Source organism: Bos grunniens, chromosome 1 (genome assembly GCF_055505025.1).
Source record: "Bos grunniens cultivar Pamir isolate PY7600 chromosome 1, Bosgru_T2T1.0, whole genome shotgun sequence".
Taxonomy (NCBI): domain Eukaryota; kingdom Metazoa; phylum Chordata; class Mammalia; order Artiodactyla; family Bovidae; genus Bos; species Bos grunniens.
This window is the reverse complement of record NC_141165.1, coordinates 134,274,088-134,300,486: the sequence shown is the minus strand read 5'-3', so window position 1 is coordinate 134,300,486 and position 26,399 is coordinate 134,274,088. Positions and strand designations below refer to the sequence as shown.

Below are 26,399 nucleotides of genomic sequence, written 5' to 3'. Positions count from 1 at the left end.
ATTAATATAAAAGTTTCTTAGAAAGTTATGATTTTTCGTATTTATAGAACAAGAACAGCATATAGATAATCTATCATAGAAACTTGGCATTTATGATATATTAGTTTTCTATAAACATCAAATTGGAGAGGAAGGTTACATTTTCTTTTGATTATAATAACAATTTGAAAGCCATCTGTTCTTGAAAATTTTACTAAAATATATAATGGAACTGGTATTTTATATGCCAGTCCTTCGTGAGGAGTATTTTAAGATTTTTCGCATGCTGCTTCAATTCTGTGTAGAATAAATGATGATTTAATTGTGAATTTTGACATTATTGCTACCAGATAAAAATTATTACAGGATATTAGAAGTGGACAAAGAACTATCAAATGATGGTTATAAGTCTTTGTGTGTTTGCACATGTGCACATGTGTGTGTGTGTGTGTGTGTGTATATATATAGAGAGAGAGAGAGAGAGAGAGATGCATTCTAGATGGATACCATTAAGATTGGTTTTTGATAAACCTCTTACTCTGACCCTTGCCTCCTAAACAAATAATCAGGCATCACCACTGCTCTTTTGTAATATTATTCATCTCGTTCTTCAGTGTAAAATTACTAGTAATGCTAAGGTGTATTGGGAAGGTGTTGAGATTTGCTCTGGGCACCCCACATTGCTCTGGAAAGGACTGATGCTTTTTTCTTTAACTGTGATAGCTCAATTGTCTTGTGTTTCAATAATTTCCAATTTGAAGGTGTATATTTGGGATAAGTACACAAAGTTATATTTGTAAGCTATTTCCTTTTCTTCTTCTCAGCATCCTCTTTGGAATGATTATTGGACCCTAGTTGGGAGATCTAGAAGTAAATTCCTGCATAGTGATCACTAGTTGAGAGCATAGGTTCGGAAGTCATCCTGTTGTGGCTTAAGTCACAGTAGCTACTAATCACATGACTTGGGAATTGTGTAGCTTTTCTCTAAACTTTCGTTTTCTCAGATATGAAATGACAATTGAAATATTTATTATTTCATAGAATTTATTCGAGAGTGAAAAGGGACTAAGGTTGCAAGGCAATTAGAGTACTAATAAAATCTGGGAAAATAAATTTTCAAAAAATATATAATATCATGTAAGAAACAAATTGCCAGTCCAGGTTCAATGCGTGATACAGGATGCTTGGGGCTGGTGCACTGGGATGATCCAGAGGGATGGTATGGGGAGGGAGGTGGGAGGGGGGTTCAGGGTTGGGAACATGTGTACACCCGTGGCGGATTCATGTTGATGTATGGCAAAACCAATACAATATTGTAAAGTAATTAGCCTCTAACTAAAATACATAAATTTAAATTAAAAAAAAAGAAAACAAAAACAACAAAAATATATTTTTTAATTGCTTTATCTTTTTTTAATTTAATTTTATTTTTTAACTTTAGGTACAGCAAAAAAATATTTTTTAGTACTGAGACTATTATCGCCATCATCATTCTCTTGTTACACGTGGATTTGGAAATGTCATCCCAACCTTCTTGGCCTGTTTGTTTCAAATGAGGAGGATGGACTAGTTGGTTCTAAATTTCCCTCTAGCTTTGACACTATGAGTTTAAAATAAAGTAATACAAAGTGAGGAATTAAATCCTTTTTCTTAATGTATAAAAAAGGAAGAAGAAAAAGCTCCTCATGCCTAGATTCCCTTCCAAGTTTACTAGAATTATGATTATGTAGCATTTTGAATATAGAGTTTATTCAGGAAATCATTAAGTTCACTTAACTTCATATTGTGTTAACTGTGGAAACACTGGAACTTAACGATAGTCTTCTCTTAAGATTCTTCTTGAGGACTGTATAACTTTTAAAATTGAAATTTCTTAATTTTAGAAGGTGTTGATCATCCTTATGGCTTATTATGTAACCATGTAAACATGTATAATCATTAAAATTGTATTTATATATGTTTATATATATAAGATACATTATTGAACCTATCAATTCACAGCTTGCTATTTTTGTTTAAATTTGTATTTTTGACATTGATCCATTTTGGTAAAAGTGACAACTCTATTCTTCTTAGCTACTGTATATGATTCAGCTATATGAACATATAATATCCCTTTGAGTATTTAAGCATTTTTAGTACTAAAAACAGTGTCAAAATGAACACTCCAGTGTGTTTTATCATCATATGTATATGTGTATATATATATATATATATGTATATGTGTATGTATATCCGGAACTGGAATTGAAAATGTTTTGTGGTTTCCACAATTAATTTTACTCTCAATTTTAAGCATGCAGTATTAGTTTTATGTACATGATGAATCTCTTTATGCCATTAAAGTTGATGACTAACTAGAGTATCATTTTACTCTGAACTTCAGAGAAATGATATATGCAATGTTTACATAAATGCATTGAAAAGTCATATTTGTATATGTTCATAGAACTGGTACAGTGTTATAATGCATCAATTTACTTAAATAACTACTTATAAATAGTGTCCAAGTATAATTTTTTGCTTGACTGTACTCAAGTAGTTATTTTGGAAGTCCTTTTTAAGCATTCATAGGTTTAATGGCCTGTTTTGCAAACTGATAGTGAAAAATTTTCAAGTGAGTGTTGAGAATATGAGGTTCAAGATGAATGAACTTTCATATTAATCATTATAGTGAGAACACAAAATAGAAGCATGATTTTCAAATTATCTCCTTGTAAGCAGGATGATTTGTAAATGCACAGTGAATATTAGATATGGAATGAGAATGATAATACATTTCTCTAAGGCTGTAATTTATTATACTTTTAATTACCCATGCCTCTCAATATGCAGAATTTAAAATGCAATGGCCAGAAGACAGGGAAGTGTTACTAGAAGAATGTGGACATGGACTCCAGGACTGCTGATAATGACTGTGATCTTTTGGAGTCAGCAGGGGAATGGACAAGGCCAAGGTAGGTGCGAGCATGTTTTCATATTCTGAGCACTGGATGTGAGTTTCACATTGAGATTACATGGACCTTGGGTTGATGTTTTAAGTGACTTCTTGTAATCTGTCCCCAATTTTTTTTTGTCAAAGTGGTCTGTAATGGTTCTGAAAACAGTTAAATTGAACTAGAATTTGGTGTAAGCTGGTGTTATCAAATTTGAAGTCATTGCTTCAAGACCGGCTGTGTTACAATAGATGCTATATATATATATATAGCTATATTTGTGCGTGTTTATGTGACTCCACAAGAATCTATTAGTTAAAGGTATTATATTTTTGAAGTGAAGCTTTTGGATTTCTTTCCTTGAGTGACTTTTATGTTTTAATTGTTTAAAATTTCAAGAATCTAGTCTTTAAAGGGAATAATGTTATTCAGAAATTAAGTAGAAAATTTGGCATTCCTCATTGCCTTGCCAAGTGTATATGGAAGAGGTTAATGGTAGAGAGGAGCTTCAGGTCTGTTGTGTCCTAACATATCCTTTGCAGAGTTGAAAAACACCATAGACTTTGTAATATGGTTTTTTAATATACCAGTTTTATGAATAGTTCCATGGAGTGGTTTATGCCAAAGCTGGTGTCTATGAAATGTGTTTTGTGATAGGCGTTATTTTTGGAGATGTGTTGCCTACTCAGATACACATAGCAATTGAATTTTTTGTATGATAAAAGAAGTGACCCCTATGAATTTTGTTTTGTCTTGGAGGAGATTCCATTTTGTCATTTCTTCTGCATTTGTTAAGCCTTGAAATGTGTGAGCAGGAAATGCATGAGGGTGTTGCTCTAGATAAAACTGAAAATTTATAGTGGTTCATAGTGGTGTTGACCTCTGTTAGTCCTGTGGTTTCCAAAATATCCATAACATATTGTGCATATTCAAGTAAGAGTATTAACTCTTCTGAAAAGATTGTTCAAAAATAGCATTGTTTTCTTATAATATATAATTTCATTAATTTTTGAAATAAAATAGGAAGATGTTTTTCAAAAATAAAAAAGTTTGTGTCTTATATACAATTTGGTATATATAAATTTTAATAGTGAAATAGACTTTGTTTTTTCTTTTATGTCATTAAGTGTTTATATTAGCATCTAATTACATTCTCATTTTTGCTTTTCTTTTTTGATAAAAATAGTGTAAGAAAATCATACTTAACACACTTTTTTTTTTTTTTTTTATCAAAGGTCTAAAACAAGAATCTGTAGGCAGCATTTCTGTTGGCTAAGAGAGTTGTTTATTTCTCTGGCAATGTGTCGGATCACTAAAATGTAGCAGGACAACTGTCTCTCTGCAGTGGTGATCCAACAGTGCATTCAGTATTACAAGAGATTGCCAAAACCTTTCTGTGGCCATTATTTCCAGGGATTATGGCTTATCCTCACTGGTTAATAGCTTATCGGATATTTCAAATATTTGAGAAATAATACGTATCATCTCTCTTATTTATTGAAACTCTTTTATTCTTTCTTCAATATGGATTGCCTGGATATTCTTTCCTTTGATAGTGACCATCATTTGTAAAAACCATGCACCCAAATCAATACCATGCTCAGCTATATTGAAGCTTAATGGTTAATGCAAGTAAGTAATTTAATTTCTTTTAAAAGTATAAATCAAAATAAGCAAGGATTCAAAGAACAAAGCAACTTAATAGAAAGCATAATGGAATGCTTTAATATTATGGTTAAGGGAATTTTGCTTCCTTTACAGTGGCTTGAATGAATGAAGCAGATTTCTCAAGCATGATAAGCAAATTTTAATTTGAAGTACAACCCAAGCAGCATATTACCCTTTAGATCAGTAAGCCTCATCAAATATTACTTTCTTTTTCACTTTGGGACATATAAATATGCAGGATTCTGAAATAAAAATTTTAAAACTGAAACTTTAATCTGGCTATCTTTTTAAATAGAAATCTCAGTACTTCACTATTGATACGAAAATAATACATTAAAAATCTGTAGTAAAATTTCTTCTGTGTTACGTTTATAGCTCACTCTTAAACTTTAATTATTGGGACCTCCAAAGTCTGGAATTTGGGTTAAGTGTCAATGAAGTATGATTTTTTGTAACAAATGTGCATGTAAAATTAATACAGTTATTTTCATGTAAATTTAAATTTCTTAGGGATAATAAGCAAGCTAAATTGTATTTTTTATACAAGTGCTCCATATTTATTAGTAGATTTTATTCTAATCATTTGTAAGTCATTGGAAAACCTGGATATTCTTTCCCCAAAAAACACTTTAGGAATGGTAATTAAGTTTGAGGACAGAAGACAAAAATCCACTTACTCTAGAATGTATATGAAACATCATAATATTAATTCAACTGTATGCAACCACCACTTACAATGAATGTTATAGAAAATGCATTCTGAATTCTAAATAAGAATGTTGGCTAATGATCCCCTTCAGGGCATCAAGGTCAAATAAGGAGAAGAGAATGGAGAGAGTGGGTGAGAATCAGGTGGGTGTCCCTGGTCAGTTTTTTTTAATCTATCAAGAAAAGCATCCAATTGACATCTTTCCATGACATTTGCTGATCCTTAGACTGACACTCTTGGACTTAAACTCTACCCATTTCTATGCTGCTTAAGCGATAGCACATTACAGGCTGCATAAAAAGTGAGAATTAAGTCAATCCTTAAGTTAAGGTAGAATATACATCATTTTTAAAGAAAATATGTCTGCTATGCAAATAAAAGCAAGTAACATAAACATTCAGATTTTTTGGCTTTAAAGGAACTATTGTAAGATTTTTGTATACATATATATTTCCAAACACTAAATTACACATTGACTTTGAGGATAATCAAAATAAAACTAAATAATACCTGATATGTAATGGTGTACTTTCAAAACTCAACAGGTGGGAATTTTGTGGGAATTTTGACTGGGAAGAGAATTTTAAGAAGTGTAGGCAACAGTTATTATAATCAGAACTGAGACATTTTTTCCAAACTCAAAAGCACATTTTCTTTCTTTCCCCAAAAATATGCTCAAATAATAATGAGGTGTGTATAAAGGTAAAAGTGTAACTTATACGTAATTTATTTAAATAGTCACTGAGATGCCAGTGAGCTTAAAGGCAATGTGAGGCAGTTTGGCAATATGAATGCTTGTTAAAAATTAAAAAAAAAATTATTTGACTTTTAACAAATAAGCCATTCAAAATATTGCTAGGTAAATAATAAAAATGTATTTCTCTTTTAATGGCTTCAGTAAAGGAGTTCTGTTTATTCAGGTACATAATAAAGGCATGCTATTTTTCTGGTACATCTTAAGAATGATAGAAAGAAGAATAAATAGTCTGTCTCTAAAAACAAATTTGTAAGAGTTTTAGATTTAGCACTACTTTTCTTATTTTTGTAGCTAAAATAGGGTTTAAATACAGTAATAACTTTTAATATATGATCCTGAGTACACCTAGAATTTTAATCAGTTTGATTTCCATGAAAATATACATGTTAAAATTCCGAGTAGTCACCCTAAAGCTAGATACAAGAGAGTTTGAAATTTTGAGGAGGTAAGTGGAGATCATTCATATAACAATATTACTTTTGAAGACAAATCAATTTATTTTATCTTCCATTTTCATGACCAGATTTTGTGTTATATACTGAGCACTTGAAAAATAAAACCTGAAAATATTTAACATTTATAATCTTTAGTTTTATGATCTTCATCATGAAATATTTTAGTTAAGAGGCACTATTTTGAAAAAATTATTTGGCTGTCCTATTTTACAAGTTGTTAAAGTATATTATTTTTGAATCATCATATTTATACAAAGCTAATCACTTGTGTTTTGCATTCATCACACGTTCATATTTTTCTCTAGAATGATCAGAGTAAACTTTGTGAGGATGGATGGACAGAGAGCTAGAGAGTCTCTCTATATTTGTATCTTTCTCTTTTTCCCTTGAAATCTTTTCCCAGTGTGTGCAAAGTTTATTTTGTTTCTCTCATTTTCTCTTTCATTCAATAAATTTCAATGATTATGTAATTTTATCAGTAAATGAGGGTAATATTCAACTTTGAGTTGAGGTTTATAAGTATAGCTTTTAATTAGAATATCTCAGAGATGTGATCCATGAGTTTTAATAACATCTTAGAGTCTCTACTGGTGATGAATAATTACCTTGAAGGAGCTTAATGCCACTGAGGTTTATGTTCCTCAGGGTTATGTGGGTAAAATATTTACATCTTATAATTGGATGTTGTTTAAGAGAGGTAAGCTCAGACATTTGGCAGTGAACATTGCAAGATGTTTATTTGTGTATCTCAGGAAATCTGACCTTAATTTGTTATTCAGTCGCTCAGTTGTGTTCTACTTTTTGTGACCTGATGGACTTCGGTACTCCAGGTTTCCCTGTCCTTCACTATCTCCCAGAACTTGTTAAACTCATGGCCACAGAGTCAATGATGCCATCCAACCACCTCATCCTCTTTCACCCTAGTCTCCTGCCCTCAGTCTTTACACCATCAGAATCTTTTCCAATGATTCAGCTCTTAGCTTCATGTGGCCAAAGTTTTGGAGCTTTAGCATCTGTCCTTCCAATGAATATTCAGGGTTGATTTCCTTTTTAATTGACTGGTTTGATCTCCTTGCTGTCCAAGGGACTCTCAAGAGTCTTTTCCAGCACCACAGTTAGTTTAAGCTAAGTAGTGATGGAATTGAAGTCTTATTTTATCAAATGTAAAGAATTTCCCATTGTTCTAGTTAAGGTGTGTGTATGTGTATATACATACAAAAATACATATGTCAGAATTTAATTTAGTCCAATGCAGACTTAGGGCTTCCCTTCTGGCTCAACTGGTAAAGAATCCTCCTGTAATGCAGGAGACCTGGGTTCAGTCCCTGGGTTGGGAAGATCCCCTGAAGAAGGGAAAGGCTACCCACTTCAGTATTCTTGCCTGGACTATATAGTCCATGGGGTTGCAAAGAGTCAGACATGACTGAGTGACTCCTAATGAATGAATGAATGCAGACTTACGTATATCCACTTTAGTTTTGTTTTAAACTTAAAATATAAATGCGTATATCCAAATATTAAAAAACCTGTAAATGCCCACCTCAACAACATTTAAAATCCTACGAATAATCTTACCAGTACATTTTTTTTTAGTGTTCTTACCTTCTTTTGATCATAAATGTCATTGCCATGTGGGCAAAAAAGGCTAGCTGCAAAATATTCCATTTTTATGGGGGAAGAACATGCTAATTGATGCCCTTCTATTTACTGAAATTATAAAACATTACCCAACATTCAGATGGCATTTGTTCCCAGTATTTTAAAAGTATTTTACAGTGTAACATAATAAAGTATATTTTAATTCTCATTAATTATTTTATTATTCAAGGTAAATCTCATTTTATGATGGTTCCCTTCAACTCTAAAACAATAAATTTATTTAGGGAGAAATTATTTTAAACATTTTTTCCATGAGCCTTTAGCATTTTTTATAGGGGAACTTTAATGTTTTATTTTTGCACATTTAAAGACAGTGGGCACCTGGTTTAGAATTTAAATTTCATTTGACTTTTTGTTGCATTTGAAATTTGTTATGGAATTTGACTTGAAGAATAGATAAGTTTACAAGACATTATCTTCTATGTGATATGCTAGCTTTAGCTTTCTCCAGACACATCCATGGAGAGAAAAAAGAATTTAGACTGGGAATAAAGAGACCATAAATAGCTAAAGAGATAGAGGAGTAGAAGTAAGTGGTATAAACAGGAAAAAAGGGAGAAGTGATAGGAGCAGGTGTGAGAAATATGTAAGCTAGAAATATGTAATTCTAACATATGCTATTAATAGTAAAATATGATGTAAATTCTTAAGCTAATTTGCATATGAAGTTTTTAAGTAGAACTTTTGCCACAAAAAAATGGAATTAAATTGGAAGAAGACAGAGGAAAGTGGCTTTCTCCAAGCAGGCACTTACTTTAGTCCACTTTATTTTGTAGTCATCCTCATAGACAACTTGTGGTATGAAGTGTTAAGACTGTGCTTTAAAAGCAACTTAAATTCTTTATGTACTGATTAAGGATAAACAGACTAAAGAACCTAGATATTGAAGTCAAGAGATTCAAAATAGTCTTGTATGTGAGACTGGGTATCTCAGTCTTTGGCAGAAAATACTGCTAATTCTAATTTTTTGTTTGTTTTTTTCTACCTCTTCAACCTATAATATCATACCTACCTCAGTGTAGAGAATCACTTCTCTGTCACTTATGAGGTGTCCTTTAAAAAACTCATGAATTACACATGAACTTCAAAGTTGCCAACTTAGATTTCAAGAGACTTAAAATTAATCTGGCACCTTTCCATGATGAAGGCTGGACACAGTGATCACAAGCTCGGTATTATTTTATGGGTTATGTGCCTCATCCGTTAGTGAGTTTGCCTCCCTAAATCATCATGTGTCTTGGCAAAAGGCTTTTTCTGAAAATTTAGAAATGCAGATCTATATCTGGTCATGTCACAGTGTGACCTGTTTATCAATTTAGCTTTATCAAAGTATAAACTGTGTTTAGTTTTTATAGTAAATGTATATAACATAATAATTGGGATGCAATATATCTTACACTTTTCTATATGATGATATTTCTTTTACTTATTTTTCCTGTGGTCATTTCTGATGCTCGTTTGTAAGATCTTTCTTTCTTTCTTTTTTCCTTATGTCTTTCTTCCTTAAATCCCTTAACTCAGATGTCACCTCCTCTGCCTCTTCCCAGAGTCTACATTATTATTTTGACATGCTGCTAAGTCACTTCAGTTGTGTTCGACTCTGTGCGACCCCATAAATGGCAGCTCACCAGGCTCCCCCATCCCTGGGATTCTCCAGGCAAGAGTACTGGAGTGGGGTGCCATTGCCTTCTTCAATTATTTTGACATAGCTTCCTGCAATTTACCAAGCTCCCCATATACAAGCAGATCAGTATTTCTCAATATACACTATACTTGTTAATTTGCATCTTTCCTTATTTATGTATAAGTTCCTTGATATCTCAAAGTGCATATTCATCTACTCAACAAAGCTTTATATTTACTTTGAACAGCTTAGAAAACTGACAAAAAGCCCTGTAATCATGAAACTTGAATTCTAATGTGACAGACAGATGACAGACAATGAGCCATGTAAATATGTGAAGTATGGGTAGTTAGGGAGAAGGCAATGGCACCACACTCCAGTACTCTTGCCTGGAGAATCCCATGGGCGGAGGAGCCTGGTAGGCTGCAGTCCATGGGGTCGCTAGGAGTCGGACATGACTGGGTGACTTCACTTTCACTTTTTACTGTCATGCATTGGAGAAGGAAATGGCAACCCACTCCAGTGTTCTTGCCTGGAGAATCCCAGGGACGGGGGAGCCTGGTGGGCCGCCGTCTATGGGGTTGCACCGAGTCAGACACGACTGAAGTGACTTAGTAGTATGGGTAGTTAGATGGTGAAAAATATTGCTGTGATGGAGACCAGATAATTCTGAGAGGCTGTTTTTATTGGGTAGTTAGAAATTACCTCACAGAGAAAATAGCAGTTGAAAGTGCAAGGCAGAGAGAGACTGAGCACACAGATTTGGGGCAAGAACATTCCTTGCAAGGGTACAAGGGTCATGCCTGGTGTTATGTAAGAACAACAACAATAAAAAAAATATGTGGCTGGAGCAAAATGCATGTGGTGAGGAATTAGGAGAAGAGGTAATAAATGGCATAAGGGAAGCCTGGTGTGCTGCAGTCCATGGGGTTGCCAAGAGTTGAACATGACTGAGCGACTGAACTCATCTGAGGAAGGGACGGACACCAGTGAGAGTCTTACTTGCAGTGGCAATGAGTTTGACTTTTGTTGGAGTGAAGTGGAAACTATAAAAGGACGTTGGGATCTCTTTTGGTAATTCACTTAGAGTTTTCAAATTACGCAGTGGTCACTACTTAGGAGTCAATGACATCTTTTTACTGCTCTTGCAGTCAACTACAAACTAGTATGTCAATGTAATGTTAAATTTTATTTTAAATGATTTGTTTTCTATTACTGAATATCTCTTTATAAATTAATTTGACAGCTTTCCAGAATGGTAAGCCAGTGCAAATTTAACATAATGTATAACAAATTCTTCATCAGCTTTAGGTGTTTTATTGAATTTGCTAATTAGAAAAGGCATTTGTTCTGTTGGGAAATGTTGACAGAACTTCTTTTGAATTACTATCACATCCATCAACACCATATTAAGTTGTAGACAGTCATAATGAGCTAATAGCCCTAAGTGTACACCTTTCATCTCTATGGTCAAGGGTGCTTGAACATGGGAAAATTCACTGGCTTCAAATCTGGGAACTCAGAATTGCCAGCAGTGTTTTTGTTTGTTTCCTGGTGGAATTATCCTTCCATATAAACGTGACTCCTTATACCAAGCAAACATTTACTCTATTTTGTCTTACCTTATGCCTCTTTTCCTCTCAAATAAAGGTTTTTGGGGAAATTAAACTCTCAATTTAGAAAGAAGAAATTCTAAGGACATGAAATAATATGCATTTTATAAGTGAGTAGAAAGCCAGAGGAGGGATAAGGAGATAAGTACAGAGAGGGAAGAAAAAAAAAAATTATCACACCTAATCTTCTTCCTAGTAGTAAACTCTTCATATCCATTCACTATAGCTAGATATAGAGAGGTCAAGAAATTCTCTCTCTGAAGACATGGTGTTTCAGTTTAGATTGGAATGAAGAGAACGAGGCAGGTCTTTCAAAGATACAGGGTGTTCTAAGCAAAAATAACAACATACAAAAAGATTCTGAAATAAAAATTAGCTTGCTATTTTCTTGAGAAGGCTAGTTTGGCTGCAATAAAGAAAGGGCACAGGCGACATGTGAAGATAGGACCTCACAAAAGACCAGAAAAATTAGGATCTTGTAGGCAGTGTTCAGATGCCAAACAAATCTATTGAAAGGTTTAATATATAGATGTGATATGGTTAGATTTATTCTTGCCCAGTTCCTTATATCTACATGGAGGTTGTATTATTGGGGAGGGATAAAACAGTGGTTGAAGAGGGGTCCTTTAGCTTACGATTATACCTATCCAGGTGAAAGACTGTGGTTGGGATTATGATTGTAGCAATAAAGTTGAACAAAGTTTGTTGAGACTGGAAATTGTTTTGAAGGTAGAGCTGATAGGATTTATTGATCAAGCATTGCATTTTGGATTTAGGGGCATGGGGTTATCATATTTTATTGGATTGGGGAAGTTTGATGACATGGGATAGATCTCAAGTGGCAGAGATATAGGTAAGTACCTGAGTTGGTTGATTTAACTTATTTTTTCCTGTTGGGATACCTGTTAGAATTCAAGTGGAAATATGAAGTAGGCATCAAGAAGCTGACTTGGCTAGAGGTATAGGTTTGAAAATCGTAGGCTATATATCATATTTAAATACTGTGTCTAGGTCAGGCATTGGTGAGCTATAGCCCATCAGGTTAGATATGTTCTACTGCCTGATTTTATGTGATCCATGAGCTAGAAGTATATTCTTTACATTTTAAGTATAAAATGTAAAATGTTCAAAGCATTTATCTGTCTCTTGACAGGGACAATTGCTCAAATTTGCCTTGGGCCATGAAGCTCACAATATTTACTGTCTGGCTCTTCACCAAAAATTTTGCTTACCCTTGGTTTAGATGAAACTATAAGAGGTTTATAGTTTACTTCTTTCTTCTGACAAAGAAGATGGCAGCATAATCGTGTAAATTAAAATTATGTCCACTGTAGTGTACAAGGTAGAGAATTAAAGCCTAGTAGTAATAGACATTGGAGAAGGAAATGGCAACCCACTCCAGTGTTCTTGCCTGGAGAATCCCAGGGACGGGGGAGCCTGGTGGGCTGCCGTCTATGGGGTCGCACAGAGTCAGACACGACTGAAGCGACTAAGCAGCAGCAGTAATAGACATTAAAACTTTAAAACAATGCTTTAATTATCAACATGATTACTGAAACTTGGGGAGTAAAAGGATATCACCATCAGACTATTCTTTCTATCTTACAAGGAGCCTAGGCAGGAAGCGAGCATTTGAAGAAGAGAGAAGGCTAATGTGGTTTGAACAAAGAAAGCACACAGGAAGATGACATTAGATCTGGCTGGAGATTGAAGGGGGGGGTTACAAAATAGTTCAAGCTTTTTAGAGTGATCTTTAGAGAAAGATCCCTTCCCCACTCTGAAGGGGAGGAAATCTAATCATATCTGATGGGAGATGGTCACTCTGACGGCATGTGAAGCCAGAATGGAAGGAAGTCAATATGGATGAGGAATTAAAATTGCCAATTGGTATTAGTGAAGACCCCAGGTAGCCTCAGCGAGGGGAGGTTTGGTACAAAATCCATACGGCACAGTTATGAGTGAATGGGATAAGGGCCTAGTTATTATGTTTAGTGAAATTTTGTAGTCTTCTCACTGTATTAAGATACAGATATGGTCAAAATAAGGAGCTTTTGGCTTGCTGTTGTTGTTTTTGAAACTTAGATTTGTAAATCTAACCCCTGGAGATTGTGATATAATAAGTATATAGCAGGGCCAGAATTTTTTTCTTAACTCTCTTAGTGAAGAGACTGCCAATCATGGCTCTATTGATACTGAAATACTTCCTGACACTTTATATTTTTTACACCTTCGTTATTTTTGCACATACAGGAAGTTTTGCCGTAGCCCCATGCAAATGCTTAAATTTAGTGCAGCTCAAATATGTCCTTCCATCTGCAGTTTCCATGGTTCCTCTCATGGAGTATAGCTCTCCCTGCTCAAATCTGCCCTGTAGTGCTAAGATGATGTGCTAGTCTCATAACAGAATCATCACATTGTATAGTAATGTCCATACTACCCTCACTTGAAAATAACCTCTCCATGAGTCCTGAAATCATACTATTCCTCTGAGATGTAATCCTACTTATACTCAACTGATTAAGCAAATTCTTCTCTTTTGAATATACCATAGCATCTAATTTGAATATCCCTTTTTCCATTATGCTGCTTAGCAAGTGAGTTATGTGGGCTTCCCAATGGCTCAGTGGTGAAGAATCCACCTCCAGTGCAAGAGACACAGGGGATAAAAGTTCAATCCCTGGATTGGGAAGATCCTCTGAGGAGGAAATGGCAACCCACTGAAGTATTTTTGCCTGGAAGATTCCATGGACAGAGGAGCTTGGCAGACTACAGTCCATGGGTTGCAAAGAGTTGGACATGACTTTGAGCAACTGACTGAGTTGGACACCACTATTTCACATGAGTGAATTATGTTATGGAAACAGATTTTAGCAGCCTACAAACACGTTCAAATCTAAACCTTACAATAAACATTAATGTCTGTGTGCCAAGTCACTTCAGTCATGACCGACTCTTTGTGACCTCATGGACCGTAGCCCATCAAGTTCCTCTGTCCATGGGACTCTCCAGGCAAGGATACTGGAGTGGGTTGCCATGCCCTTCTCCAAGGGATCTTTCTAACCCAGGGATTGAACCTGCATTGGTAACTGGATTTTTTACTCCTAGCACCACCTGGGAATTCGAAAGGTTAAAGTCTAGTCAACATCTATAAAGTTATTTCTTTCCATATAGTATTTATAGCCTTTATTGTTGTTTTCAAAGTGATTAATGTTTATTTTGGAATAATGCACCATGACGATTAGAATGATAAATGTATAATTCTTATACAAAGATAATATTTTTGTATCTAAAAGACCACTTATCAAAAGCAAAAGCCAAGTGTTACCTGTTTATGTTTCTACTTGACTACTGAACTGGTTTCGAATCATATTTTTCAGTTTGAGCATATTTACTTATTTTTGTTGAAATAATTATATGCTATATTTGAATGCTTTTCTTTCTTTTTTGGGGGGTCATAATGGGTACATGATTTATTCACCTTCCAGCTCAAGTTCCTCCCAGATTTACTATTCAAGAACAGCCTAGGGCTTTCAGTTCAGTTCAGTTCAGTTGCTCAGTCGTGTCCGACTCTTTGCGACCCCATGAATCGCAGCACGCCAGGCCTCCCTGTCCATCACCAACTCCCGGAGTTCGCTCAAACTCACGTTCATCGAGTCAGTGATGCCATCCAGCCATCTCATCCTCTGTTGTCCCCTTCTCCTTTTATTTCTTAATATGTTTATGTGCCATTCACTATCTCTGTACACCACCACCACCCCCGCCCCCAACATCCATTTCTTAGATATCTTTCTTTGGTATGCTTTAACTCTGAGGATTCTTCCATTTTGGAAGTTCTATTGGTTTCTAATAATTTTTACTTTCCTTGCAAATAAATAGATATTCTTTCTGATGTGCTTGAGAATTTATCTCAGAAGCATTCCATAGTACCTTTTACCCATAAGTCCTCAGAGATCTCTTTAAGAATACTGCTTTAACACATCACCTAATATAAAGCTTCAAGGACATGATGTCTGCTAACTTTGCTTTGACATAGTTTGAAATATTCATTAAGTATGGGCTAGTGGAAAGTTTGTACTTTTTTCCCCTTTAGCCTTACATCATCTTAAAAATATTCAGAAACATTTAATTTTTGTGTTTTGGAAAATAGTCCCTTTCTGAATAAAGCTGGTTTCTCAGTCAACTTTGTATGTCAATGTTGAATACATAGAGTATTATATGAACACTCATTCACTGGGCTAGGAAACATTGCTAGACAAATCAAGAGAAAAAATAAATTCTTCTTGTTGTTCATACTCCAGAGATGACTCTTCTGAAAGCTATTTGAATTTATTATAAATTACAGTTGTGTTTAACTTTAATTTGTTTGTAATCTGAACTTTATGCATACTGCATTAGTTCTTATGATGAATCATTTTTGTATGCTAAATCATTTATTAACAAATGGCTTGTCCTTGAGAAAGAATTTTAATGCTAAAGTTACATTAAATGTCAGCTAGAATTCAGTGCCAGTAGCTGCATCACAAAAAAATTGACAAAATTGATGTACAGTCTCTAAATCATAGTGGCACTGAATTCAGAGTTGTCCCCCAAATTTAAACTTTCATCCTAAAATTGATAATTACCTTTGTACAAAGAAAAGCCAAATAAAAAACAAAACAGTAAACTCATTAAAAAAAAAATTAGAGGTCAGATTTCTCTTGCAGGCTGTCCAATCCCTTTCTTTTTCTTTCCACACTCCCCACATACCCACATGTTAATATATAGTTTGTACATTTAGAGCACGTATCATAAGAGAACATGTTCACTGTGCTGAAAAAAAAATGTAGTATTACATGTTTGAGATTATATCTTAATTATGTGAAAGATAGATATACATGTAAACTAAATTCTATTTATGATATAGTTCTATTCCAATGTGTTTTGTGGGTAGACTAAGAACATATTTCAGGGAAATCTTATTAGGAGACACATCATACAGAATAGAGGAAAATGTACGTATGTCTTTTAATTTTGAAATGATTGGAAATGAGTAGTCCTTCTCTGGTAAGACATGTTTTCATTAGGATTGGCACATTCTTTCTGTAAAGGACTAGACAATTAGTAATATTTTAGGCTTTCTGACCATATTTAGTCTTTCTCTCTTTCCTTATCTTCCTCTTCTTCATTCTCACAACTTTGTAAAACTGAAAACCGTTCTTAGCTCTCAGGCATAGAAAGTAAAGCATGGACCATTGTTTATTGTGGTCTGTGGGCCCAGAGTTTGTAGATCCCTTTACATCTTCAGAGTGCTGTTTTCTTTTTAAATGTAGTATGTTTACAGTCAGCGGTGCTTATAGCGGAGACAAATTAGCCTAGGTGAGCTTTGAGCTTCAGTGCAGTAGAAATGCCATGGCAGCAAATCTCTGCTTTGAAAAAAGTTACACACTATGCATTCATTCTTAGACTAGAAATACATGAAAGCTACTTCTTTTTTTTTTTCAATTTTATTTTATTTTTAAACTTTACATAATTGTATTAGTTTTGCCAAATATCAAAATGAATCCACCACAGGTATACATGTGTTCCCCATCCTGAACCCTCCTCCCTCCTCCCTCCCCATACCATCCCTCTGGGTCATCCCAGTGCACTAGCCCCAAGCATCCAGTATCGTGCATCGAACCTGGACTGGCAACTCGTTTCTTGCATGATATTTTACATGTTTCAATGTCATTCTCCCAAATCTTCCCACCCTCTCCCTCTCCCACAGAGTCCATAAGACTGTTCTATACATCAGTGTCTCTTTTGCTGTCTCGTACACCGGGTTATTGTTACCATCTTTCTAAATTCCATATATATGCGTTAGTATACTGTATTGATGTTTTTCCTTCTGGCTTACTTCACTCTGTATAATAGGCTCCAGTTTCATCCACCTCATTAGAACTGATTCGAATGTATTCTTTTTAATGGCTGAGTAATACTCCATTGTGTATATGTACCACAGCTTTCTTATCCATTCATCTGCTGATGGACATCTAGGTTGCTTCCATGTCCTGGCTATTATAAACAGTGCTGCGATGAACATTGGGGTACACGTGTCTCTTTCCCTTCTGGTTTCCTCAGTGTGTATGCCCAGCAGTGGGATTGCTGGATCATAAGGCAGTTCTATTTCCAGTTTTTTAAGGAATCTCCACACTGTTCTCCATAGTGGCTGTACTAGTTTGCATTCCCACCAACAGTGTAAGAGGGTTCCCTTTTCTCCACACCCTCTCCAGCATTTATTATTTGTAGACTTTTGGATCGCAGCCATTCTGACTGGTGTGAAATGGTACCTCATAGTGGTTTTGATTTGCATTTCTCTGATAATGAGTGATGTTGAGCATCTTTTCATGTGTTTGTTAGCCATCTGTATGTCTTCTTTGGAGAAATGTCTATTTAGTTCTTTGGCCCATTTTTTGATTGGGTCATTTATTTTTCTGGAGTTGAGCTGTAGGAGTTGCTTGTATATTTTTGAGATTAGTTGTTTGTCAGTTGCTTCATTTGCTATTATTTTCTCCCATTCTGAAGGCTGTCTTTTCACCTTGCTCATAGTTTCCTTTGATGTGCAGAAGCTTTTACGGTTAATTAGGTCCCATTTGTTTACTGAAAGCTACTTCTTTAAAGGACTTTTCTTATGTTTTTAGTGCATCTACTCATGTATGGTGCACCAATGGCCTTTTCAATTTGAACCTTCATGCAATGAGAAGTTCCAAATCTTTTTTCCTAAACAATTTTATATCTACCATGCCTTATGTACATTTTGCTGCTACTTTTTTAAGTAAATATAATGGTACAATCTCAGCATTGTGTTTTTTCAAGCAAAGTGAAATAAGAACGTTAGATAATATTCATATTAAGTTGAAGTGCAAGGTATTATTAGAGGGATGGTATGGGGAGGGAGGAGGGAGGAGGGTTCAGAATGGGGAACACATGTATACCTGTGGCGGATTCATCTTGATATTTGGCAAAACTAATACAATTTTGTAAAGTTTAAACATAAAATAAAATTTTAAATAAAAAAAAAGAAAAAAACCGATCTTTTGATAAATGATAAAAGATAAATATTTATCTTTTGATAAATAATATGCAGAGGACAGCATATTAAAGGGTAGACTTTAATATCTTATACTTAAAGATCTGATTCATTAAGTCCATCATGTCCCAGAAATAGGTCTTAAACCAAAATTGCAGTGCCTCACGAGACTATCATAACATGGGGTTTTGTGGAGAAAGTGAAGTTAATGTGCCCCTAGTGTGTCTCTCTTTGTATCAAACAGTATTTAAGTCAACTATACAATGAGCTATTTGGGTCTCAAGAGCAAATTCTGACGCTGGAGGTGAAAATGTTTTTACTATGATTATTGAAATAAATTTCTCTGGAGATATGCTTTTGCAACATAAAGAATGAATTATATTGTTGAAAGAAAAAGAATCTAGAAAAGCAGTGTAAGTACACTTGTCAGGCACTTTCCAAACTTGTGTCAGATTTTGTATGACTAGGTGGAAAAATCTGCTCTACTTGTTTCATAGACTATTTCTTAAGCAGTTTCAGGTTGACAGAAAAGCACTGAATGAAAAGTATAGAGTTCCCATTTCCCCTGTACTCCCAGCCCAGTTTCTCCTATTTTTACTGTGTTGTTGTTGCATTGGTGTGAGATTTTTATTGCAAGTGACCCATATTGATACACTATTAGTAACCACAGTCCATAGTTTACATTAGGGATCACCGTTTGTGTTTTACTTTCTATAGATTTGAGAAATGTATGCAAATGAACTCACCATTATCGTTTCGTACCGAGTAATTGTTTCACTGCCCTAAAAATCCTGTGCTCCATCATTCTTCTGCAGAACTTCTTTTTTTTTTTACTCTCAGTGTAACGTCAATTACTTCTTTGAAAGATTCTAAGCCCAGAAATGTAGAAAGCTTTCTACCATTTCAGGTAACTTAATATGCAAACACTACACAGGAGTCCTTGAAACAGTCATAGAGTCTAAAAGCTCTCACATCCAAACAAGATTAAAAAATGAAAAAAAAGAAACAAATATGACTCAGATTATGATTCTATTTGTTTTTTATTTTCAGTTCAAGAACAGATTACTGAAAAGTATAAGCAAGGCATGTAGTCATTATTTTTGCAATGAAATGCCTTGTAAAAGTTAGCAAATCACCTCGAGTCTGATTTACATTACTGTCATTAAACGAAAGTGTAATTAACCAAAGATGAGAAATCTTTTTTGTAGTATATTTTGTTCAGCAAAGTGTATCTTTTATTATTTTTGTTTCTCCTTTGCTGTTTCTCTAGTATGGTTTCTGTATTGCTGACATGGACTTGTTAATCTCAAGTAATTTGTGATACACTTGTCTCCCCCACGTACTTCACACCCTTTCTGTCCATATAGTCAGCATAAAGGAAGCATGTCAAGAGGAAAGCATGTGCCATGTACCTTCTAGGTAGAGGGGAAAGGTGATAAGTGGATCTCCCATGTCTGAACTTCCTTCTGCAGCCTTTCCATTTGAGGCATATAAGTTTTCTGCTGCTCAGGCCTCCCTGTCCTGCCACTCTCAGCTGTTTTGTTGCAGCAAAAACAGAAATGAGTGAACAGCCTTTGGCACATACCATCCAAACAGGCCTACAAGAGTCAAATTATCTTGGTTATTCTCTAGTTGTTACTACTAACAAACATTTGTATTTGGGTTGTCCTTCACAAAGCTAATTACTCTCTGATTCCATGTAGATTATACTCTACACCTGGCATACTTCTCTCCCTACACTCTCTTGTAACATTCTACATTTCAGAAAGAAGGTCATGGGCTGACAACTTCAGAGGCACAAGACATAGAGAAGTTGTCTGATGCCAGCTGTGGCCGTTTTGAAACTTTGCAAGAGAAAAAAAATGCAAGACCTTCAAGAGTATATAAAAGCTCTCCCTATTCCCTAGAAAGGGAATCACAGTTCTTGAGAAACTAGCCTGCTGTGTTTCCTTTTTGCCTGGCAAAAATAATAAAGCTACTCTTTTTCTATTTCCTCCAAACTCTGTCTCCAATATTTTTGTCATTATTAGACAGGGAGCCAAGATTTTGGCAACACTGCTTGGTACAGTCTTGAAGCTAGATCTGTACTGTATCCCTGATATGGATAAGACAGTGCTTGTATCTTCATTTTCTAGGATACAGAGCAGAGACATAAGACTGAGCAGGCAGCGTGTCTCTTCTTTAATCATAAATCACCCATCCTTTCAATTCCTGCCACTTAGAGGACTAAACTGGATTCATGATTTACCCTCATTTGAGATACTAAGGCCAAGGGACACGCTTCATGGTATGCTTCTCCACCACTTTCTCCTCAAACTTGCCTTAGCAGAAAAGTTCCCAAACTGAAGCTAATGTATGTCCTCTCTCCTCAGCCCAAGCACAGTTTTCTAAGCAAACTATATAAATTTAGGGGAAATTGTGCACTTTAAGTTTGCTTTGAATTTCCTCATTTGCTGTGGATAGTAAAGCTCTGAGAAAAACTATAAAAGGACCATATTTGATGTTTTTTGCCTAGTATTTTGCAAACATTATGAAGAATAATGCAGAGCTAATGTTCTATGAGAAAGCTGAGCAGAAAACCAGGTGTTCTGGGTGGTAGTATACATAAAAACAAAATTTAATCATGATATAAATGAATTTGTTTTAAGTATATGTGATCCATTTTATTTTGTTGTTCTTCAAGGAAGGTGATTAGAAGTTAGAAAATTAAGATCATGGAACACTCCAAATTAGAGAAAGGAATGCTACTGCATGATGGCAGCAGAAGGACGTACTATGGAAATAAAATAAATTCACCCTTTTGCACTCTCCCTATTTAGTTTTTTGCTGGTACAAATGGAAACAAATCAATTTCATGGTTTTCTCATTGTAAATGTATAACTTAGCAGTGGCTGTAGCCAACATGCTGTGTATACAGCAAGAGATTAGATGTAGCTTTAACATTGTTATTTTGTTGATTTGCATGAGTGCCAGTGAGGAATTTCCACTTATGTTCCTGTTTTTAAGATGACTATTTAATTGAATTACAGAATTCGTTTTACAATAAGATTCTGAGTATAATATAAATATCTTTACAAGAAAACCATTTTGTATGCATGGGTCTGAGAGCAATTTAAAGTAGCTGTAACTGCATTCCAGACTTCCATTTCCTACTTTTTCAGAAAAGGAATGATCTTATAGTGTGGTTGTATAGGTCATAAAAGATAATGCTTATAAATATGCTGTTTTCACTCAAAGTGTGCTCTGTAAACTTCTTTATTGTTAACATTTTGGGTTTATGAGACCACTGTTTGCTGGCAATCCAAATCTGACTCAGAGTAGGTTCTCTGTGTGGGAAGCAATAATTAAAGTTTAGAGCACAGAATGTCACCTCGACAATCTTAGTCGCCTACCCTTGCCACACGCCCTCACTGTGACCTTTTGTAACTGTTAAAAACAGCTTTTTATTATCTATAAGTTAGGCCATGACCTCAAATGACTGTCTTAGGAAAGATTAGTCTGTAAGAAGAGCTTTCCACAGTGGTTTGTCTAAATCAAGGACTATAGCGATGGCTGAGTGTTGCTAAACTAGAATACTTCACGCTGTAGCCTATATACCCATGCTTAATAAGGTGCCTACTATGCAGTATATGAACTCAATCAGTGTTAGTGTTTTGACTACTCAGGAGTTAACTATGTTGTGTTTACCTTCCTTCAGGTGACAGCATTATCCCAAGACACCTTATTTAGCTGGAGCAAAAGCTCATGAGATCTGCTGCCTGTATTGTTAGGCTTTTTGTGTGCGTTTGGAAATAGACTGCCCTAATGGCACTGGAAAGCCATTTAAAATGACTCATTTTAGTTTCCTGTGAGTAATTTTTATGTCAACCATAATTACTTTGCACTTAACATTTTAATCTGGGGATGTGCAAATCCATTAGCATTTTCTTTGAAATATCATAAAGATATTAGATCACTGAAATGAATGTAAAAATATCTATCATTAGAAATCATCTTAGTAGACTATACAGTTAATATTTTTGTTGTTGTTCAGTTGCTAAATTGTGTCTGACTCTGCGACCCCATGGACTGCTGATGGAATTCTGTTCTTTATTTGTTCTCCATTTGGCCCCATCACTTCATGGCAAATAGGTGGGGAAACAATGGAAACAGTGACAGACTTTTTTTCTTGGGATCCAAAAGCACTGCAGATGGTGACGGAAGCCATGGAATTAAAAGATGCTTGCTTCTTGGAAGAAAAACTGTGACCAACCTAGACAGCATGTTAAAAAGCAGAGACATTACTTTGCCAACAAAGATCTGTCTAGTCAAAGCTATGGTTTTTCCAGTAGTCATGTATGGATGTGAGAGTTGGACCATAAAGAAAGCTGAGTGCCGAAGAATTGATGCTTTTGAACTGTGGTGTTGGAGAAGACTGTTGAGAGTCCCCTGGACTGCAAGGAGATCAAACCAGTCCTAAAGGAAATCAGTCCTGAATATTCATTGGAAGGACTGATGTTGAAGTTCCAATACTTTGGCCACTGATGCGAAGAACTAACTCATTGGAAAAGACCCTGATGCTGGGAAAGATTGAAGGCAGGAGGAGAAGGGGATGACAGAGGATGAGATGTTTGGATGGCATTACCCATTCCATGGACATGAGTTTGAGCAGGCTCTGGGAGTTGGTGATGGACAGGGAAGCCTGATGTGCTGCAGTCAATGGGGTCGCAAACAGACAGGCACAACTTATGTAAGTTTATTCACTTATATAAACTTAAGTGAGTATAAGTTTATATTTCACTTAACTTGAATATAAAACAAAAATATAAGATTCAAGTGGGCAAGTATTCTTGATTTATTTGCTTAATGAACAATGACTGCACATAACAGTCACTCAATTAATATTCATTGTTTGAATTCATATTGAATGACACGTCTATTATTTATCACCAGTGACTCACACTAGCATTGGCCCAGAAGTAAGGAAAAAACACACTAGACAATACATATTGATTCTTTCTGAGAAAATAGGGTTTTTTTTCTTTACAGTTATAACTCTAGTTGCTATTATGGCCTTAATGTTATCTTAGGCCATAATGGAGGATATTATGCAGGTTACACCTTAATAATACTATGAAATTTATTTTTCATTTACTGTAAAGAATTTATGATGGAGTTGATTATCTTAACTGATACTAATATCTACATATAAATATATGAATTATGTCATAACCTAATTTGAAAGAGAAGTTATACTTCTACCAGAATATTTTTAAATGGTACATATTTAAGTAAAATTACAGTTAATTATAGTTTTAAAGTTTTTATTTAACTTCTTTGTTCCTGTTATTGAAATTCCTGCTCTAATAACCCAATCAGTTTATAATATTCATTTTAAGAAGGAAAACAAAGCCTAAAACATAATTAGTTTGTTTTGGTGATTATTTTCCTTGATTTATAATTAAGTAATTTAATAAAATATGCACAGGCCATTTTGTAGGAATGTCTGTTGGAACTACCCACATAATTTCCTGCATAAACTCTTAAGTAGAAAGTTTGTTTTTTTTTTTTTTTACATTAGTGTCCATGTTAAAATCAATGCCATTGAATGGTGTTTATTTTGCAAAGTCAAGCTGCTTAATGTGCAGAAAGACAACCTTCTGACTTCTAAAGCAGTATCTCTTTGATTCCTGTCTATAATCTAATTAAAGTCTTTCCCAATAGAATTGTTATTTCAGTCAGTATTTCTGTTGACACTTAAAAATAGGGTTTGTCAGGACATGGGATATCCACTCTTATAAGTTATATGAAATTTCTCACTTTTTAAAATAGCATCTGAGGAAGGTTATGCAGCCTCATATGCAAAACAAAACCATCATCAGACTGTGTGCATAAATTAGTGCAGTGTGATGATTCTGGTTATTTTATTGATGTGTTCCTGAAAGTAGAGTCAATTTGGAAAAACACTGGTAAAAGGGATTTTTATTTCATCCTTGAAGATTAATTTGAGATAAATGATTGCATTTGATCTTTGCCTTCCTCCCTGCCTTTAACTTCCCATATTTCATCTCTAAAGCTAAATTTGCACTGGACTTAATACTGTATTTTATGTTTCTTACCAAACTGCTAGTTACAACTTTGTTAAATTTATATGCTGCTCAAAGAAAATCCCTGCTTGTTAATCTCTTACTTACATAAAAGATTAGTTCACCTTCAAATTTATAATCATTTAAGAGAGAATTTCTTATTAGAAATGTAAGAATTTTACTTTACATGTAATGTTCAAGACAAAAATCATTGCATCAATGGCTTGCATATGTCATCCTGATAGAGAGCAACTGAGACTAGGAAAGGTGACACAGTATCACTGAATGTTGCTGCTGCTAAGTCGCTTCAGTCGTGTCCGACTCTGTGTGACCCCATAGACGGCAGCCCACCAGGCTCCCCCGTCCCTAGGATTCTTCAGGCAAGAACACTGGAGTGGGTTGCCATTTCCTTCTCCAATGCATGAAAGTGAAAAGTGAATGTGAAGTCGCTCACTTGTGTCCGACTCTTCGAGACTCCACGGACTGCAGCCCACCAGGCTCCTCCGTCCATGGGATTTTCCAGGCAAGAGTACTGGAGTGGGGTGCCATTGCCTTCTCCAACCACTAAATATAGACCCTGTTTAATTTTGAAATTAGGCGTAACCCAATTTTAGTACTTCATTGCTACAGTCCTTATATTTCTAGTGTGATTTTCATACAATGTGATTAACTGCTATGTTTTTGCCTGGAGTCCTATTCACACTTTCAGTAATCACAGAAATACCTATTGAACAACATTTATTCAGCAAATATTTATCATTGTTACTGCAGACCAACACTCTCATAAGTAGGGGATATGCAATGCTAAGTCTGATCTGATACCTGCATTTGAGGAACTTATACTTAGTGAAAGGAACAGACTATAAAACAAAAATATCTAAACTGTATAATTATAAATGGGATATGATTTTATGAAGGAAAATGTAATACCCTGAGAAAAAATTATAGGGGAGATGAAATATGTCAGGGACTATGGGGGTCAAAGAACTAAGATCTGGAATATGAGAGCAAGAGAGTGGGAGACAAGGTCAAAATGATAGGGTTTTATGTTTCCAAGGGGTGAGTGGATATCACATAATTCTGTATGTAAAATGGAAAAATTATAAAAAATGTGACTGACAGTTTTTTGAATTTCTTTGTTTTACTTTCTGAAACTCTTGAAAAATTTATTATGATAGTTAATAAAGAAAGATAAATTAAAACTAATAAAGCAGACAACTGAAAATGATGCTAGTATAGTTGGGAGATCCATTAAGTTCTTTAGTCCACAAAAGTTACCCTGATATTAGTTTGCTAGGACTGCCATTACAAAATGCCATGGATCAGGGGGCTTAATACCATAGATCAGGGGGCTTAAGCAAGAGAAATTTATTTTCTCCTAGTTGAAGTCCAAGATCAAGGTGCTGCAAGGACTGATCTCCTCTGAGGCCACAATGTTCCCAGCTTATAGATGGTGCTTTCTCACTGCCTTGTCCTCCTGTGTCTCTCACTCTGTGCATGTAAACTCTTCACATCCCCATGAGTCCAAATGTCCTCTTCTTACAGGGATGTCAGTTAAATTGGATTAAAATGCACCCAATGCTCTAATTTAATTTAGTCATCTCTTAAATACCTTTTCTCCAACTAGATTTACTTGCACATATGAATTTTGAGCGTAGATAGTTCAGCCCATAATACTGATCTATGGTACGGAGCTATTTCCCAAGTTACTCTGGTGGCTCAAAGAAAATGATTCACCTAGTTTAGAGAAGGCAATTTTAGAAAAAAATTCTCAGCTGTATATCAGACCAAAAGTATGTTTGAAACAGAAGTAGCATTTAATATAGTGTAAGAGATGTAGCTGAACCCTAATAGAGGAAACTATGACGGTTTCCTGCATTTCAAGT

The 26,399-nt window shown here is 35.0% G+C and overlaps 1 long non-coding RNA gene across 12 annotated transcripts in view; it reads left to right on the top strand.

Moving 5' to 3' along the window:
• Positions 1-26,399, top strand: part of LOC147380220 (uncharacterized) — a 325,705-nt gene that overhangs the window by 99,604 nt on the left and 199,702 nt on the right. For 4 of the 12 annotated variants that reach the window (XR_015167419.1, XR_015167426.1, XR_015167413.1 and 1 more), the window contains 3 exons: positions 2,815-2,936; positions 20,584-20,735; positions 22,146-23,263. This is a non-coding gene — a long non-coding RNA (uncharacterized LOC147380220). Of the gene's footprint in view, positions 1-2,814; positions 2,941-4,471; positions 4,852-20,583; positions 20,736-22,145; positions 23,264-26,399 lie in introns of those variants that run through there. The other 8 variants (XR_015167415.1, XR_015167424.1, XR_015167421.1 and 5 more) reach the window with 4 other exon arrangements.